Raw genomic sequence first — 19,422 nt, forward strand, 5'->3', positions numbered from 1 at the left:
ACATTGGAAACTCTTGATGTTCATGCTTTAAGATTGTGAGCCAAACCAAAAATATTCATGGCCTGAGACAACCTCCAGACCACTGCATTGTCTTCTCTACACCCTACTCATGCCCAATGACCCTGTTCTTCTCCCTGTCCAGTTTTATCTAACCCGCATCTAAAGACAAAGTGTAGATTTGTAACTTCTGTGTTCTCTCTCTCTCTCTCTCTCTCTCTCTCTCTCTCTCTCTTTCTGTTTCTCTCTCCTTTCTTCCCTCCCCCTCTTCCTTTCTCCTCCCTACTCCCTCTCATACAACACACATACACACACACACACACACACACACACACACACACACACATATTCTGGGCCTCTAAAATTGCCCCTACTGGACTTCTCTATTTAATATTTTATAGCCTACCAGAGCTTTAAACACATCCAAACCTTCTTCCATTCATTTTCTGAGCCCACCACTCAAGTTAGACATTCAGAAATCATGCCGGCCAGACGAAGACCTTCCCCTCACCACCCACACCACTGATACCAAGCCAATGCCGAGGATAAGCACAGCCATGTTCCTGGACTCTCTCTTCCTGCCTCTGCTCTCCTTCAGATAGTCTGTGTCTTTCTACCAGTTGGCCACAGTACAGTCTAACTGTGCCCCTTGTCCTCTGCCCATCTTCATTCCTCGCCCCCAGATTGAAACCAGGGTTGGATTTTGTTAGATCCATAAACAGTAGGCTCTTCAACCTTCAGGTTAGACACTAGATCCAGAATATTTCAGGGGAAATGCAGCTTCCCCACTCAGTGGATAAGTGGTATTGGGAAAGCTGGTTAAGCTGTCTCGGACTCAGTTTCCTGATTCTTTAAATACAGGTACTCAACACCAACCATAGCTCATGTGAAAGTTAGGAAGATGAAAGAGGGGGTGATAACTGTAGAGTCCTCTGTGCTTATGACATAATAAATGATCAACACAACGCTAGACATTTTCATCATTCCTCATCCATCATCCTTGCCTGCCACAACCCAACTCATACTCCAGGACTAATGAAGAATTGCTTGAAATTCGCCAGAACTTTCCTGGCTTCTAGTGACTCCAGATCTCCACACTTGCTTTGCCTGTTCAGAGTGCCCTCCAAGACTCAGCTCCATCCTGTTCTCCCTGACCTCAGGTTCCTCTACCTACCCCTACCATGCCTGCTTCACCCCTGCAGCTACCAGCCCCTGTCTCCTTCTGGTCAGAGTATTTAATTTACTCTCTGTAACAGAATAATCTGTTTACTGTTGCCACCCTGCATTGGAAGCTCCACAAAGGCGAGGGGGTCTCATTTTCCTCAATCTTTGTGTCCTTAATGCCCAACAAGAAATAATGAATGTATGAATAAAGTAATGGCCCATTTGAATTCCCAGATCATGCCGAAGAGGGCAGTACACTCACTGTTCACCGCTGATAGGTAAGGAAACTGAGGTTCAAAATGATTGAGTCCAGGGACTAGAGAATGCTTCACTCTGTGTGAAGCGTTTACCAAATAAACATGAGGATCTGAATCTGGTTTGTAGAACCCATGTAAAAATGGTGGCGGTGTGATGTGCTTGTAATCCCATCACTGGGAGGTGGAAACAAGAGGATGGGGGGAGGGTCTTGTCAGTCACAGTTGGTGAATCCCAGGCCAGTAAGAGACTCTATGTCAAAAACCAAGGAAGGCAGTGCCTGAGGAATGACACCCAAGGGTGACCTCTAACCTCCACACATGCACCCACATACAACTGTGCACCCATGCAAATGTTCATGCACACATACATACACACACAGGGCAGAGTGAGTGGGCCCAGAACCACTGAAGCCTTCTACTCAGGGAAATGAGTAGAAGGAGACATCATTCTGCCTCTCTAGCTGATGACTTACTTGTCTGTCCTTATAAACCAGGCTCTTGTCCCTAACAGGCTTTATCCCCCTAAACAAGCATGGGAATAATATGCAGGACTTTTTATCACCACACACTGTGTGAGAAGCTACAGAATGTCTACAAAGTACCAGAGGTCACCAAAGAGAACTAGTGCAGATAGCCTTCTAACAGGGCCTTTCTCTGAAAAGATTTTCTTAAAGGCCTATGTGTACATTGCTTACTTTTTGCCAAGCACTGCATGAATTACTTTACAGATGCTGCATTGTGCAAGATAAATGTTATTATTGTTATTCCCATTCTTTGAATGAGGAAACCAGGACTACAGAGGTTAAAAAGCATCCTCAACCAGAAGAGGTGGGGATTTGATTCAAAGCCACGGGAGCAAGGTGCTGTAACCAGTCTGCTGCCATGTGAACACCACGCTGCTGCTTCCTAGCAGTGTGACTTGAGCTTTTCATAGATAAACAGACAGACAGACAGATAGAGTCTTAGTTAGGGCTTCTATTGCTGAAATGGAACGCCAAGACTAAAAAGCAAATTGGGAGTAAAAGGCTTATTTAGCTAACACTTCCATAGCCCTGTTCATCACTGAAGGAAGTCAGGACAGTGCTGTGGATATCACTCTATGTAAATAAAACACTGATGGCCAATGACCAGGCAGGAGGTAGGTGGGACAAGGAGAGAGGAGAATTCTGGGAAGCGGAAGGCTGAGGAGAGGGACACTGCAGCCACCACCAGGAGAGGAGCATGTAGAGACGCCGGTAAGCCACCAGCCACGTGGCAAGCTATAGATTTATAGAAATGGGTTAATTTAAGATAAAAGAGCAGTTAGCAAGAAGCCTGCCACGGCCATACAGTTTATAAGTGATATAAGCGTCTGAGTGATTATTTTATACGTGGATTGTGGGACTGCGGGGCTTGGGGAACCTGGAGAGAAGCCCTCCAGCTACAAATGGCGCCCAACGGCTCGAGTTTCCACCTTAAACCTGAAAATATTTAATAACCAATTCTAAACAGAGCCAAAACCAGGTTCCTGCTTCTTGTCTCATATGAGCAGCTAGACGCCGCAAAACGCAGGTTTAAACACTGGCGGGTTCCTAGCGTGTGCGTTTGACCGGCAGTATGGCGGGAATGAGGGGTCTGCCAGAGGCACATTATGCTGTGTAGTAGATTTAGTCTTTACTAGTATTTTTTTTTTTAAAAAAAGGTTTCTGGGCTACATGCTGCTTTGATAAAAGCTTAGACCCACTATTTCTGAGACTTGATGACTCCCAGAGCTGGCGGAAAACGTACCACTGCCATGTTGGGAAGCTGAAGTGGGCGGAGCCAGCAGCCACAGCGCTGTTTCAGGCTTAGAAGGATGCAGTTTAAAGCAATAGGCTCACAAAAAGACTGATTCAGATAACATCGTTTACAATGTGTGTAAAATATACGTAGGCTTGAAAGAGACAAAAAATTAATGTAAAAAGACACGTAAAGATGAATATTACACAGACAATCTGGATTGTGTTGTCTTTGGTATTTTTAACTGCAAAAAAACATTTGATCAAAAAAGAAGTTGAATTAAACCAATATGTATATTTTAAAGGTACCTTGACTTCAAAATTTGGATATAAGGATATGTTACTTTCGAAAAGAGGTTCTGCTTTTGTTTCCACAGAAAGCCAGAGGCTATGGATTTGTTCCAGATTAAGATACATCAGGTTTCACCAGCCAAGACCCCCTGAAAGGTCTCCGATGACACCATGGCCCAGATGATCCAACATCCAGAGCGGTTTCAAGGCAACTGGTTCAAACAATACAGCCTCACGGACTACCCCATAGGTCTAAAATTTTCTTTGCATCCCCATAAGATACAGCGCCCCCCTCCAGCAGGAAGTAGTAAGACATGCTACGCCCAAATTCCCAAATATACCAAGCTGGCTTTAGAGGTGGAATTGGCTCACTCCCCCTCTAAACCCAGACATATTGCTTTAAAAAAAAAAAAATGGTTAAGAGATTCTTGTGTCCCAAATCAGAAGAGCCCTCTGGTGTGGGACAGAGAGAAACCAATATTTTTATTTAAAACAGGTTGATTATAAATGTGATCTCTTTCTAAAAAAGAAAAGGGGATATGATAGATAGGAGGAAATGGAGATGATAAGATAAAAGGGTAGATTAATGAACCTACTTTTAAAGAACAACTTGTTTAAAATGTTTTACATTGGTATAGATTTTAGTTTATGTTTAAAAGGTTTTACGTTGGTATAAATTTTAGTTCGTTGATACAAACTTGAAGTTAATTTTGTTATACTCTCTCTCTATATATATATATTTCTATTCTTGTTTGAGGTATTATGTTTATGTAACTCATTTAAAATTGTAATGGATAATTAAAAATAGATTGATAATTAGTCATCTATGATAATCATATCTGTAGCCATGTTAGTTAAGTCTTCTAGGTATACATAGATATATTTCAGATAGATAGGTAATCTTCAAACACTTCATAGACCTGGAGAATATGGCATTTAAATAACTTAGAATTCTGTTGACGTGAGACACAATTGCTCCTGGCTGCACCAATTTGATCCCGAGAGAATGTTGGGCTTCTAAGACATTTCCATTTGGAAGTTTGTCTTTTTGGCACAAAATGGCCTACTGGGCAAAGAACTGCCCTTGCCTTGATGGCTGACAGTACAAATGCAATGCTGTCCTTTCTGGACAAGCGGGACACAAGGAAAGCGACCACTGTACTCTGCCAAGACAGGGTAAGATGGTCTCTTAAAATTCCTGCTTCTAAAAATGGTCTGTCAGATACTCTAGGCCTGTAGCCAATTTGAATGCACCAACAATGTTGAGAAACATTAGGTGACTGTCCAGGCTGCCAGCTGTCTTGGTCTACTCTTACAAGATTCCCGAAAGTTGCTTGCATCCATCTACCATTTCTCAGGTACCATTATGTTCCTTCTCAGGTCTTTGATGTGGTTGAAAACTAGATAGTTGTAATTTCCTCAGTTATGATAAAAGATAAGTTAGATATAAAACCTTAAACTCACAAATATAAGATAGATAGGACATCTTCTTTAATATTGTAACTATAATTCTTGCTCGGTAATTGTTTTGTTATATGTAATTTTACCATGTTAAAGTTAAAACCTTCCTTTTTAAAAAAAGAAGAAAGGGGAAGTGCTGTGGATATTGTTCTATATAAATAAAACACTGATGGCCAATGACCAGGCAGGAGGTAGGTGGGACAAGGAGAGAGGAGAATTCTGGGAAGCGGAAGGCTGAGGAGAGGGACACTGCAGCCACCACCAGGAGAGGAGCATGTAGAGACGCCGGTAAGCCACCAGCCACGTGGCAAGCTATAGATTTATAGAAATGGGTTAATTTAAGATAAAAGAGCAGTTAGCAAGAAGCCTGCCACGGCCATACAGTTTATAAGTGATATAAGCGTCTGAGTGATTATTTTATACGTGGATTGTGGGACTGCGGGGCTTGGGGAACCTGGAGAGAAGCCCTCCAGCTACAGGACAGGAACTCAAAACTCTGGACACAAGAGCTGATACAGAAGCCACGGAGTGTTACTGCTTACGGGCTTGCTTTCCCTGGCTTGCTCAGCCTGCTTTCTTGTAGAATGCCAGCCCAGGGATGGCACCACCCACAATGGGTTGGGCTCTCCCCCATCGATCACTAATTAAGAAAATGTCTTACAGCTAGATCTCATGGACACATTTCCTCAACTCAGGCTCCTTTTTCTCTAATGATTCTAGCTTGTGCCAAATTACCATAAGACTAGTCAGCACATATGGATACATAGCAAATAGACAGATGATAGATAGATAGATAGATAGATAGATAGATAGATAGATAGATAGATAGATAGATAGACAGCCAACCCTAGTTACTTCTCTCATTGCTGCAATGAATTTCCTGTACAAAGCTACTTAAGGAAAGAAGAGATGGTTTGCATTACAGTTTAAAGAGAAGTCCTTCATGATGGAGAAGGCACAGGGGCGGGTGTGAAAGGCAGCAAGCTAAGTCCACAGGCAGAAAGCAGAGGGTGATGAATACTAGTGCTCAGCTCCCTTTCTCCTTGTTTTTTCCAGTTCAGGACCCCAGCCCACTGAACAGTGCCACTCAAAGTTACAATGGGTCTTGTCACCTCAATTAACCTCCTCTAGGTCATCCATCATAGGCTTTTCTCCTAGATCAGCATCACAGATAGTAGATACATAGGTACACAGATAATTAACAGATCGATAATAAAAAACATTCTAATACAGACACACAGATACCTGATGGGTGATAGACAACAGTGACTAATAGTACCTACCATCAAGCATGTCTCAATAGGCTAAAATGAACATCATATTGATATCAGCGTCTGGTGTGCTGTAAGTTCTTTATCAACGTTTATTATTTTTTATCACTGAGTACTATAAGAACCCTAAGAGTCGTCTAAATAAGAACTGGAGTTCTAACAACATAAGAGTTTCCCCCACGTATCTGATGCAAATCCTTTCAGCTCTGGGCACACACAGGAGAACTCCCTGAGGACTAGGCCTGGGGAATAGCAGTGTTGGTCCTTAGGGACCTTGTTTTCTCAGTACATATCAGGCATCCCTGGCTCCACTTCTGCAAATAATCATCTCGAGTTTCATCCCATTCCCTTTTAACTCAGTGGGAAAGACTAAAGTGAGCCTTTAGAACGGTGTGATATAGGCCTTGGGCATCTCTTACATCCTTTGAGGATCCTTGGACAGATACATTAGGAACTGGTTGTGATGAGCCAACACAAACATGATTTTCTGTTTTTCAAATGCTTCCAGGATGCTCCTAGAATCAAAGAAGAAGGTACAGTGCCCCACCTGGAATAAGCAGAAGCCAGGACCCTCCTGAAAAAGCTGGAAGTCACTTAGTTGATGGAGCATGTAACTAGCTAAGCCCATTCCACCTGCCCACCCAGTGGCTTCACTGTAGGAAAGAACTGGAAGACACTCCATTGACAGAGCATGTAACTAGCTAAGCCCATTCCACCTGCCCACCCAATGGCTTCACTGTAAGAAAGAACTGGAAGACACTCCATTGACAGAGCATGTAACTAGCTAAGCCCATTCCACCTGCCCACACTATGGCACAAACAAGAAACTGGCAGCAGGAACTTCCAGGGACACCCCAGGCTTCATCATCCACCCAGATAACATCCAAATGAGGACAAATAACTACCCCCGAGAAAATGTGTCTAAAGGAAGCAGATATGCAGCAAAAAAAATTCCACTCAACCCTCTCCAAGAATCTTCCATTCCTTTCCTTAGAGAAAAAGCTGTATAAGGAGGAGGAGGGTGTGTGTGTGTGTGTGTGTGTGTGTGTGTGTGTGTGTGTGTCTGTGATTTTGTTATTTCAGACATCAAAGAACAGAGGCCCCTCTCCAATGCCTCTCAAATCACGCAGTAGGTAAGTGAATGATGTCATCATGTTCTCACTAATGCCCATACCCTGCGGCCAGAGGGACTTCCCTATACATAAGTCAAGATGTAGCCATTACCTATGTACACCTTCAGGGAAGAGCATGAACTCACTGAACATCAGGCAAGAGCTGCTTCCTACTTAGCTGGCCTCAGCATCCAACAGTCTACTTCAAGGCCACCCCCTGTTGCAGCCTTAGTAGACCACTTACCATCCCCAGTGATACAAATATTCTCCCATTGGTTCCAAATCATTGAACCAATTCCCTCTAAGGGAATCTTCTTTGTAGGTAAAGTTCTGTCTTCAGGAAATCAGCTGAAGGGGCTGGGGAGATGGCTCAGCAGCTTAAAAAAAAAGCACTGGCTGCTTTTCCAGAGGACTTGGATCTGATTCTCAGCACCCACAAGGTGACTCACAAACATCTATAACCGCAGTTCCAGGGGATCTGACACTCTCCTCTGGCACACAAGTGCACACAGACATGCAGACAGACAAAATAGACATCACACTTCCATGTACGTCCTGCTCCCTTCCCCCAACACACACAGATCCAGTATTAAACAGGTACCCCTACAAACCTGTGCCTGTAGAATTCATTTCCCAGCAACATGCCTGACATTTCATGATATCAGTGTCTGATTCACAGCAGACAAGTGGGAGAAGTCTGGTGGAAATATGACTAAAATGAATGTTGTACTTTAAAAGAAAAAAAAAAGGCAATGGAGGCAGGAGGCACGGCTCAGTCTGCAAAGCGCAGCTCTCACAAGCATAAGGACCAGCGTTCAGATCCTAACGCACACATAAAGAGCTGAGCCTGGCAGCGAGCACCTGTAATTACCACCCTGGGGAGGTAATGGTGAGAGAATTCCTGGAACTCAGAAGCCAGCTAGTCCTAGCAGAATCAGTGAGCTCCAGGTTCGCGAGAGACCCTGCCTCAAAAGACAAGGTGGAGAGTGATGGAGGAAGACATTGTCTTCAATATCTAGGTAGACACACACACACACACACACACACACACACACTCACACACACAAATTAGGATTTAAAAATGAGCTTCCCTGATCAAAATGGAGAGGAGTAGACAAGGCTACTAAATAAGTGTCTTCTTACCAAACTACCTTTCCTGGGACTCCGGTGAGCGTGTTAGGAAGCCATAATTAAGTGCGGTTCGCTTTCTGCTGCTATCGAAACACCTGAGACGAAGTAATTTATGAAGAATGGAGGATCTTTAGCTCAGAGTCCTTGAGGCTGGGAAGTCCAAGAGCATGGTGCAAAGTCTGACGAAGGCTTCTGTCTGCAGGACAGCCCGCAGGAGCTGCACGGAGTGAGCCACAGGAAGTGTGCAAGGTTGTGTATCTCCCTCCCTCCTTGCAAACACACCAATGCCGTGGCATGGGTTCCATCCACATGACTTCCTCGAATCCTAATGACCTTCCAAAGATGCCCCACACCCCCAAATACCCTCCACACTGGGAATTCCAGTCAGCTCCTCCGCACTCTTGATAGTGTCACAACTACAGCTGCAAGATGTGGATTTTGAGGGTCCTACGCAAGCCACCATGTAAGCTGCTGTCTCTCTGTACCCAGTCTGAGCCCCTGACATGTTATGGCATTTCCAGAGAGTTTCAGGAAGAAAAAAAAATGTTTATGGCTGCTAAACGAAAACAGAGCATGTTTGCCAAACCATAAATCCTCAGTATATTTACAATGAAATTCTCAGAGGGCCCAAGTGTCTTTTGCTGTAGCAAGTTGCCACGGTGACTACTCCGTGCAGTGAAAAACAAGTTTTACTTAACTTCTTAAGAGATACAATAAAGTTAATACGACGGCTTGTGTAAGTAGCCGCACCACTATTGAAAAAGAAAAGGGGAGGGAATGAGTTCACCCTTCAAAACATCCACATCCAGGTAGGTGCTGCAAGCCATCCTGGAAGGATGTTTTTGATGCTCTGCCCAGTCAGCTGCAACGAACTCTACACTTTATGAATATGGAAACAATTATAAAATAATGAGATCCCAGGCAATGCAAGTTGTAAAAAAAATCTTTTAATTTGGCTTATTAAAATTAATACTCATACTTCCTCTCTGCTAACTCATTCCCGATATGCAGCTACCTCTCTCTGGGTTTCCCCGAACAAGATATAAGGGAGCTAGAAGGCAAAACCAATCTGAAGAGTGCTGTGTTCGCCAGCCAGCGGGGGCATTGGTGGCTCAAGGGCTAAGCTTCAGAAGCCAGCTTTTACCCAGTACATCTGGTCAGGTGCCCACTTCCCTCCTGGGCCACCATATTGCAAGAAAATCTTCACCACACAGGAAACTGAATGCATCCTGAACAAACAAAACGCGGGTGCCCCAGAGTAAAATGGGGGCGGCTTTCTTAACCCGATTTGCACAAAGGTTCACGTCTGTCTGCCTCCTACTTAAAATAAGTAGGGAAATTCACAACCAATCTACACTCGCCCTTTAGAGAAGTTCCTAAAGAAATTCCTGCAGGCAGGGTGGTAAAGGAATGTTCATGAGGTAAATTTGGATAACAGGGCAGTACTCTCTAAGGTCATCTATTTGTGTCAAATCAGCTAAACAGTTGACACCCATGAGCACTGTTTAAAAATCTCTGCGTGGGGGGGGGGTCTGCAGCATGAGGTCATCCCTCTTATGGTGGTTCCAATGAGAACTGTCCCCCATCAGCTCAGGTATATGAACACTTGTAAACGGTTGGTGGCACTCTTTGGAGAAGCTGTACAGCCTTGCTAATAAATAAATAAATAAATAAATAAATAAATAAATAAATAAAATACATTACTGAAAGTGGGCTTTAAGATTTCATAGTCTCTAGGGGCTGGAGAGATGGCTCAGAGGTTAAGAGCACTGACTACTCTTCCAGAGGTCCCGAGTTCAATTCCCAGCAACCACATGGTGGCTCACAACCATCTGCAATGAAACCTGATGCCCTCTTCTGGCCTGCAGTCATACATGCTGTATACAAAATAAATAAATAAATCTTAAAAAAAAAAAAAAAAAAAAGATTTCATAGTCTCACCCACTTCTAATTCACTCTCTTTACAACACATTTATGGTTGAAAGTGTGATCTGTTAGCTTCACACTCCATCTACCTACATCTATGGCTCCCCTACTCTTATGGACTCCCCCTCTGAAACCATAGGCCAAATAAACTCTTCTTTATGTAAGTTGCTCTTGGTTATAGTGTTATACCACAGCAAAAAAAAAAAAAAAAAAAAAAAAAAAAAAAAAAAAAAAAAAAAAAAAACCATAACTGATGCTTTGTCTTACAAGAAAAAGTTCTTTCCTCCTTTCTATACCACAGAGTACCCAAGTCCCAGAACGGATGATCGTATGCTAAACAGCCTAAAGCTGGGCCCCCATGATCTAATGCCTGCATGAAAATGGATTCTGAGCTGTTCCCACTGAGGGACAGGTAAAGGCTAAATATGCGCTCCAGGGCTCTTAACTCTATTGATAAAAATGACTGATTAAAAAGCAATGGCCCCATTAACATTTAGGGCCATATAGCGAAACTGTACATACCATGCTTTTCATTTTTACCATCCCATATGAAAGGTCCTAGCTGATGAGGCAACATATGTAACACCTTCCAGAACGTAAGTCTAGAAGAGCTGGGGAAAACTCAGTGTTCATCACCAAAAAGACACAGCACACTGACATTCACTCTCAACAAGCATAAGACATCCATGTGTCTGCTTAAAGGGCAAAGTTCTCAAAGCATAGAAAGGAAGTTCCATGGGGCCTTCCCAACAAAGAAAAACACTGTCATCTAGTCCAGGAACTATCCTTAGAGTATTAAAGATTGTTTACCTTTGTATTTATTATACATACTCCACAAGTTTCAGAAGGTGGTGACAAAGGATAATGGGATTTGAGGAGATGGTAAAAGGATACGGGGGATATTGGTGGCTTTTTATGTTTGGGCAAAGACAGGGGTAAGCTAATAGACATGGATGGGTGGATGGATGGATGGATGGATGGATGGATGGATGGATGGATGGATGGATATGGAGATAGATAACTGACAGATGATAAAAATAAATACATTATTGATTGATAGAGATAGAAGATCGATAAGAGATGATAGATAGAGCCATAAATACATAGATAGGTAGATTGGTATATATATGCTAGATATATGTCAGATATATAGATGAATGGATGGATGCTAGGTAGATGCCAGAAAGATGATATATGACAGCTAGACAGACAGACAAGCAGACAGATGGACAGATAAATATGAGACAGAAAATAGATGATAAATTGACACTATCTTATGTGACATGTTCCTTTATACTTCTGTCGCAGAAGAAATCAATTTTAAAAAACAAAGTGGCTCAACCCCAGAACACAATCTCATAGCTGTTGATTAGTCAGGTAAAATCTAATCATCAAGGTGATCAGAAGTAACTGTTGTTCATACACATAGGCTAGCAGCATGTCCCTACTACAAACTCATTCACATCTTCCCCCTGCTCACTGACTAAGCCATGATACCTTGACCTTAGCTTAAAAGCCACAGTATGATCCAACTGCCAAGGCCCCAGGCTTCTCCCAAACATTCTTCTACAGCCTTCTCCCAAGGCTTAGCCCTCAATCCTCAACATGGGATTCTTTTGCCCAACCCTTCCTAAATGAATTCCTATTCATCCCTAAGAGTGAAATGTCTTCTCTTCAGTGGTCTCATGAAGTCCCTACACTTATAAAACTGGCATCATAAAAACCCACAAGACAACCACTGCCTGCTGTGTGTTATTTATTGACCTCAGAGACCAGAATGTAGAAACATCCTTGCCAAAACCCAGGCAGTTTCTCAATCCGATACACAAACCACAGCCTTTAACCACAAAGTCTGCCATCTCTTTGGCCAGTTATAACCTTTACCTCAAATAAATCATAGGGAATACTTTTATGTTTACCTTGGCACATGAATCAGAGTTTAAGAAAGCCTGACTTCTCCATAGCAGAAGTAAAAAAAAAAAAAAAAAAAAAAAAGAGGCAAGTGTATCCAAGCTCCCAGCTCCAGTCGGCTGGCTACTTACTAGGGAGACAGAGATGGGTACATCTCCGAGTTTGAAGCCAGCATGGTTTACATACCAGTTTCCAGGACAGCCAGGGCTACATAGAGAGACCCTGTTGAAGAAACAGAAGAAAAAAGATGAGGAACAGGAGGGAGAGCAAGAGGAGGAAGAGGGAGGAGGAGGAAGACCATTAGGAGGAAGAGATCTTAACACAGCAAATGGATTAAATGATTCTTTGTATCTATTTCAGTTCTATGGTCCTAGCTCATTCTTTTTTTTTTTTTTTTTTTTTTTTTTTTTTTTTTTTGGTTTTTCGAGACAGGGTTTCTCTTGTGTAGCTTTGCGCCTTTCCTGGGATCCTAGCTCATTCTTACTACCTATAACTTTAAAGGGAACACTGGGAGCTCTTTCTTTAAGGAACGGTGGGATAATGGTGACTTTCATGATGGACCTTCAGGTCAGTATACTTTGCTAACCCTGATGGGATGGTTAGTTTAGTCTTACATGTCAACTTGACTGGGTTACTGGGTACCCAGCAATTTAGTCAAACAGTATTTCCAGTGTTTCCATTGGAGATTTTGAATAAGATTAACATTCAAACTGATAACAAATTGCCATCCATTGTGTGTTGGCCTCATCAAATTACCTTAATGTCTGTCTCTCCCTATGCAGGTGCATGCACACACACACACACACACACACACACACACACACAAGCACACGCACACCTGCCTTCTCTCTTCCATATCTGTCACCTTTACTACAGTATACCCAGCTCCTAGCATAGTATACATCACCAGGCAGGTACTCAAATTCTTGTAGGTCAGATATCTGACCACATACATTAATCATTAGTTTTAATGAGCATCTAAGAGGTGCTCTGCTAACAGTAAACAGGACATTGCATTCATTTGGAAGGTCCCCAAGCTCACTGAAGCCAGCTGCTATAAACACTGATTGCTTAATTGTAGCGCTGTTGGCTAAAAGCAAGCAGACCATAAGCCTTTATCATTCAACACTTGTGCAATTAAAGACAATATTTACACAGTATGTCCTCCAAGAAAACCGTGATCTAAGGCTATGCAGGATTCCAAAGAAAGCGAGACAACCCTCACCCCAAACAAAGAAGAAAAACACTACAATCAAGATTAGTAACTATTTTTAAGTTATTAAAGATTACTTTTATAACGCGCTCATCCTGAGAAGTTTCAAAAGATGGTGAAGCTGGTGGAATATTCCACCTAACATACACAAAATCTGGCTTTGATTCCCCAGCTCTTCATAAATGGGGCACAATGGTGCATGCCTCTCATCCTAGCACTCAGGAGGTGGAGGCAGGAAGTTCAAGAGTTTAAAATTATGGCCAACTACATAATAAGTCTGAGGTCAACCTGGGATCCTTAAGACCCTGTCTTTAAAACGAAAGGAGAGGAAATGGAAAAAAAAAAAAGTTGGCTTCAGAATAAAATTCAAATTCAGCCACCTCTAAGGACTCTCCTTAGAGAGAAAGGACGAGAAAGAAGTGAGGCGGAAAGATACTGGGTTTGGAATGCAGAGAGACCAGGCTATGTCCACTGTAAGGCTTGTCCCCACCATCCCACCATCTCTATCCTGCTGTGACTTATCACAATCAAGATGCCGTGAGGACTTTGATGAGACAAGCCTGAGGAAGTTCATCTGAACCCTAGGGTAGGGAATGTGGCTGTCACAGTGACTCCCACCAGGTAGTACAGTTAGCATCCTGAGTTGTCCTACTTGTGGGCATATTTACCTTGAGTCTCCAGATCCACAGATATCACATCTCAGATGCCACCTGCCCTCAGTGCCCGAGGCTCTGAACTTAATGAATTTGACTCAGGGATGTCTATGATTTTTCTCGATGTCTCATATGTTATCTGGAAACAACCATGATGTGTGCCTAGCTGGTGATTTTTTAGGTCCTGCTTCCCTTCCGTCCAAGTCAGCCGGTCAGAAGTCCATTGAGAAGCTGACTCAGACAGACAAGAGCTTTTAAATTCTAAGCTTCAAGGTGCCTCTTAAGGTTGAGACACAGAACGTGAAGTCACTTGATAACTCCCGGCCTCCTCTACCAGTCACTTCGCCAAACTCAGTCTGAGATCCCACTACAGAGGAAGTACAGCGTGGAAGCCTGGGGACTAGATACAGGGTGCTGAACCTCACCGGTGGCTCCTCAGGCAGACTGCTGTGGACAGACCTGGGCTTTACATTTTCCTAGCTGGGTGGCGTGTCTCGTCCTTCTCATGTAAAACAGGGCAATGATTAAAGCCTACCTCCTGTGGTTGTCCTCAGAAGGAAAGGAGTTAATACATGTAAAAAAGCCTTTTAGCCTTTAGCGCTTAGTACGCTTAGTACGAGGTAACAATATTAGCAATCTAAATCTTTGGAGCTAAATAGAAAGGATGTGGACAAGTGACCTCTGTCAAGGAAGCCGCCAAAGAAGCATTTACCGGGGTCGGTAGTCTGTTCTCTTTGATTGATGTCTCCTTATACATATTTCACACAGAGGCCTGGGGATGTAGCCCAGTTGGTAGAGTGCCTGCCCAGCAGACAAGAAGCCCTGGGTAGATAGATCCCCAGCACCACATAAACCAGGCATGGTAGCAAGCATCTGAAATTCCAGTACTCAGAGCTCAGTCATAAATTCAAGGTCATCTTTGACTATATAATGAGTTTGAGACTAGCCTGGACTACATGAGATCCTGCCTCAAAATTTTAAAAGGGTTTTAGAAAAGATAGGTCTCACTCGTGACAGACATTCTAAGGACCCACTATGCTGGTGCCTGAGAAGCAGGAACAATAATACAACCCATCTTCCTCTCTGCCTGAACCTACCCTAGACAGCTATCCTTCCCTCCTAGTGAAACCTCAGGACACCATCTGGCTGGCCTCCATCAGACTTAGGAAGCACCTAGAGAAGCCCCCACCCCCTGCACTGCAAGGTCCCCCATCAAAACTGCAGGGAAATAAAGAACGCAAGCCTTGCATCTTCGCAGGAGACAATCCCCAGGAGAGCACCTAGCAGAGGATCCAGCCAATCTCTGTAGGCAGCCAATAAAGGTTATCTATTTAAAATGTTCTCTATTTGAAAAGGAAGAGGAAGAGAGCCCTATGGTACCTGCGTTTCCCCCAGGCGAACACACATCCCAATGCCACACGCCACGAGAGAGCAGAGGGAAATCTGTGGAAGAACAGAGAGATGCCACGCCATTTCTGTAAAGGGCTACAGTGCAGGGAAGACTTCATCAGACAGAAGGACAGGAATCTCTTTCTCTCCCCTTCCCAAGAAGAAAAGGGGGAGGAGAGAGAAGACCCTTTGGTGGGGCTTTGCTGGCAAACCTAAATGTGATACTCTCTTAACTATCAATTTGTCACAGTCTAAAATCACGTAGGAGACGGGCCTCTGAGAAGGTCTGTGAAAGGTCATCTCAGTTATATTCACTGATGTGGGATGACCTGTCCACAGTGGGCAGTGCCATTCCTTGGCCTTGGGGTCCTGAACTCAATGAAAAACCAAAAAGCTAGCCAAACACTGGTATACATGTACTGACCCATCTCTCTTTGCTCTTGACTGTGACTATAATGTGACTAGTTCTCTCAGTCTCAGGCTGCTGTGACTTCTCTGTCACAATGGACTAGAACTATAAGCCACAGACACGTTCAAGTTGTTTTTGTGGGAGTAATTAATCACAGTATCAGAAAAGAGCTAAGATAACCAATTCTGCACCTGGGTTTTTTTTTAGCATTTTAACATTGCTGAGCATATCCAAGACAGCTTTGGACTTCCCAACTCGCTCTCCTAGGCAAACCACACATCTAGGCTGCCTTCACTCGTGGCTGTGTTTAGTAGTGCGGGCTTCCACCCAAAATCCCATTAGCTTCCTTAGCATGTTCACAGTATGCTTTCGACTCAAGAGATCTTATCGCCTCAATATAACTTCGTCCTGCTCCTCCCAACACTGGCGACCTCTAGTCCTGAAACCACAGTGTAAGAGAAGGAAGGCAATACTGTGAGGAAGGAGAGAAGCAAGACTAACTCGGGCATCCATCCCTGCGGCTGGCCACGTGCACACTGAATGAATAGGCCTCCTCAAAGAGCTCAGGGCCCAGGGAAACAGTTCAAGTACACCATCAGCAGATATTCTGGCAAACCAGGACCTTTAGAGGGAGGCAAGGTGCAGGGGGGAAATGTTTGCTTCCTGTTTTACCTGGGCAGGTATTTGCAAGGAGTCCAGAGGAGTAACACACAGCCCCCCGAACCGGCGGTTATGCAAATAGGATATGCAAACACATGCAAAGCGTGCGAAGGTTCCTATCTCATTTCCCTCTTCACCTGTCTCGCTCCCTTCAACAAAGTGAAAGAGAAAACTCAACAGCTTGGAAGAACCACAGAGCCACTCTCCCAGTAGGACCAGAAGGAACACCCCCGCCCCTCTCCTTAAGCACCAGGGCTCCTCAAGTCACTCATGGGTGAAGGGAGTTCTTGGAGGAATTCTGTCCTTGCCAAAGGCCTCCCAAATCAATCTATCACCTTGGTCTCTCCAGACGAGACGGGTGTAAGGAAGGAGAAACCGAGGATGCAAAGGGTGCTCCTCTCCTAAATCGGACAGGAAAGGACGGGGTGGGGAAGAGAGGGGCACAAGGGGACATAAGCTCTGCAATGCGAAAGGCGCCCCAGCCAGGCTCGCCGCGGCCCCTGCCGGCGGGTCTGGCTAGTTCCAGGCACCTCCTGAGGAGGTGATGGGAGCCACCAGCAAGGATGAAAGAAATTAAGAGTTCCTGACCCTGCCGGCCCACCTCGCGCCACTACGGCAGATTCAATTGCGGAAACTCTGGAGACAACTCCACATGGGCCCAGTGACCCCCAAGCCGCCCCACCTAGAGCGAGCGCACTGACTGTCTCCCGGCGCAGCGCTGCACCAGGGCAAGAGCCCTGGGTACGCTTTTGCCTGCAACTGTCGTGGGGCGCCTTGCAACACTGCAGGGCAGAGGGGAGGGGGAGAAAAGGCAGAGAAGGCGGAGCAGGAGGCCCGGGAAACACTAACATTTGCCAGGAAAGCGCCTCCTCCCGAGAAAGGAAAGGAAGGGCTTCCCGGCTTAGGAAACGCCCCGGGGATGCCCCCTACGCGAGGTGCCGCCTTTCCCTGGCTCACCCATTCTCTAACCTCCAGTCGGTCCTCCACTTCACCTCTTACCCCAAAAGCTGGTCCTAGCTCCCTTCCGCGGGCGTCCAAAGAGACCCACACTGGGTTTGGGCAGTCTGCAGCTTGCGCAACAGGCAGAGCCCGGGCTCCAGCGACGGCGGGCTCCCAGCTCCGGGACTGGAGGATGGGGAGGAAGCCGCAAGCCAGGCGCCCAGCAGGATGCAAAGTCCCTAGTCAACACAGACCTGTGAGGTCATGCACCCCGCGACCTGAGCCACCAGGGACTGGAACAGCAAAAGGTGGGGGAAGGTGCAATAAAGTTGAGGGGTCGCATGGAGAAGTGTCACGGGCGCACGGGGGAGGTGGGAACCCGAGCAGGTACCTGCAGGAGTCTGGAGTCCTGGCGCGTCTGGCTGGCTGGGCTCTGCAACGTCGCCGGCCCGCGCTGCAGGGATCCGGCCTCGCCGCGCGGCCCCGCGCCCGCCGCCGCGGCGGCAGGAGAGCGGGTTAGCCCGCGCGGGTCGCTGAGTCCACGGATCCCGCCCGGCCGGAGCTGGGTGCCTAGAGAGGCGGGCGGGACCGGGCGGGGCCAGTGTCTCAGTCAACGCCCCGCTGCTCTGCGCTCCTCCCGCCGCCTGGCGTCCGGCTCTCCGCCAGGGTTCCCCCGGCCCAGGGCGCGGCGCGGCGCTCGCGGGCGGACAGATGTGGACTGGTGGAGTCCCACCACCAGCCCCATGCACCGATGGTTGGACCCAGACACAGCAGTGCAGGACTTGTATCGCGATTCAGGCCCAAGTGCAGAGTCACCTCGGGAGTGTCCCGCCCTGCCCCAAAGGGAGGTCAAGGTCACGTCCCACGCCTCCCACCTTGCGCGCGTCTGGGAAAGATCCGCAGTCCGGCCAAAGAAAAATGACCTCTCCCGTGGCCCGAGCAAAATGCCTCTCGAAAGTCGTGGCCAGAGCAACACTTTGCAAAATTTGCCGGGATTTTCTTGGGCTCTCACGAGGCCCCAACTTGTTTTACAACAAAGTGTGAAGGAGGAAACGACCCCGTTTCTGCCACTGTTTGCCACCACCCGCTCTCCCTGAAGACTCACACACAGTGTGGAACAAGATGATTTGTTCCTTTCCTCGACTTACCAAGTCAGAAGAGATGGCTGGACACATGCCCTAAGCATATGCACATCATATGGAGAAAGGAAAGAAGGGAACTGAGTGGAAAAGGGAGAATGGGAGACGGAGTCACCGGGAGATGGCTCCGGTCGGGGTTGAAATAACAACCAAGGACCTCAGCAAGGGCAGCGTGTGGTCCAGAAGACATGCCTGGCCTCCCCGCACTGGCACTGAGCGAAAACACAACCAACAGCCCGGAAGAGAAATGGGACGCGTGGGGACCCACCCCCGCGCTCCCCCTCCCGCCCCCAAACTGCAGATTTTTTAAGTTGTGCAGACATGCAGCCGTTCCTCAAAGCCAGCTGCTCAGAGTTGTAGGCGCCCAGTGTTCTCAGGGTTCCCACCAGACATCACAGGCTCTGCTTGCTGGCTGCTCACAGCCCAGTGCCCCTAACCCAGGCTTGGTGACAATCGCCTCAGACAGGCGCCTAGCAAAACCAGGCATCTTTACAGTGGAAATGAAGGATTCACACAAAAGAAGAAAGGTGCTTTTCTGACCTCATGTGGTGTCTGTGGGCTTTCTGTTAGTTCCTTGTTCATCAAAACCCACATTGAGAGTCAGAGGGTTTCCTGACTAGGAGAGAGAACTAGGTTTCCAAGAGGGGAAGCCTACATCTTATTTTTTTTTATTACATTGTATTTATCTTTATGCATATGCGTGGGTGCCTTCTCACCTTAGCATGTGGAAGGGGGACTCAGA

At 45.8% G+C, this 19,422-nt stretch overlaps 1 protein-coding gene across 2 annotated transcripts in view; it reads right to left on the bottom strand.

Moving 5' to 3' along the window:
- Kcns3 (potassium voltage-gated channel modifier subfamily S member 3) overlaps window positions 1-18,894 on the bottom strand; it is a 49,880-nt gene extending 30,986 nt beyond the window's left edge. Inside the window, exon 1 of one of the 2 annotated variants that reach the window (XM_028867626.2) lies at window positions 18,690-18,894. The gene's annotated coding sequence lies outside the window, so the exon portion shown is untranslated. Of the gene's footprint in view, window positions 1-17,932; window positions 18,117-18,689 lie in introns of those variants that run through there. The other variant, XM_028867625.2, reaches the window with a different exon arrangement.
- Between the last annotated feature and the right edge of the window lie 528 nt (window positions 18,895-19,422).

This window comes from Peromyscus leucopus, chromosome 22 (genome assembly GCF_004664715.2).
Source record: "Peromyscus leucopus breed LL Stock chromosome 22, UCI_PerLeu_2.1, whole genome shotgun sequence".
Lineage (NCBI taxonomy): Eukaryota > Metazoa > Chordata > Mammalia > Rodentia > Cricetidae > Peromyscus > Peromyscus leucopus.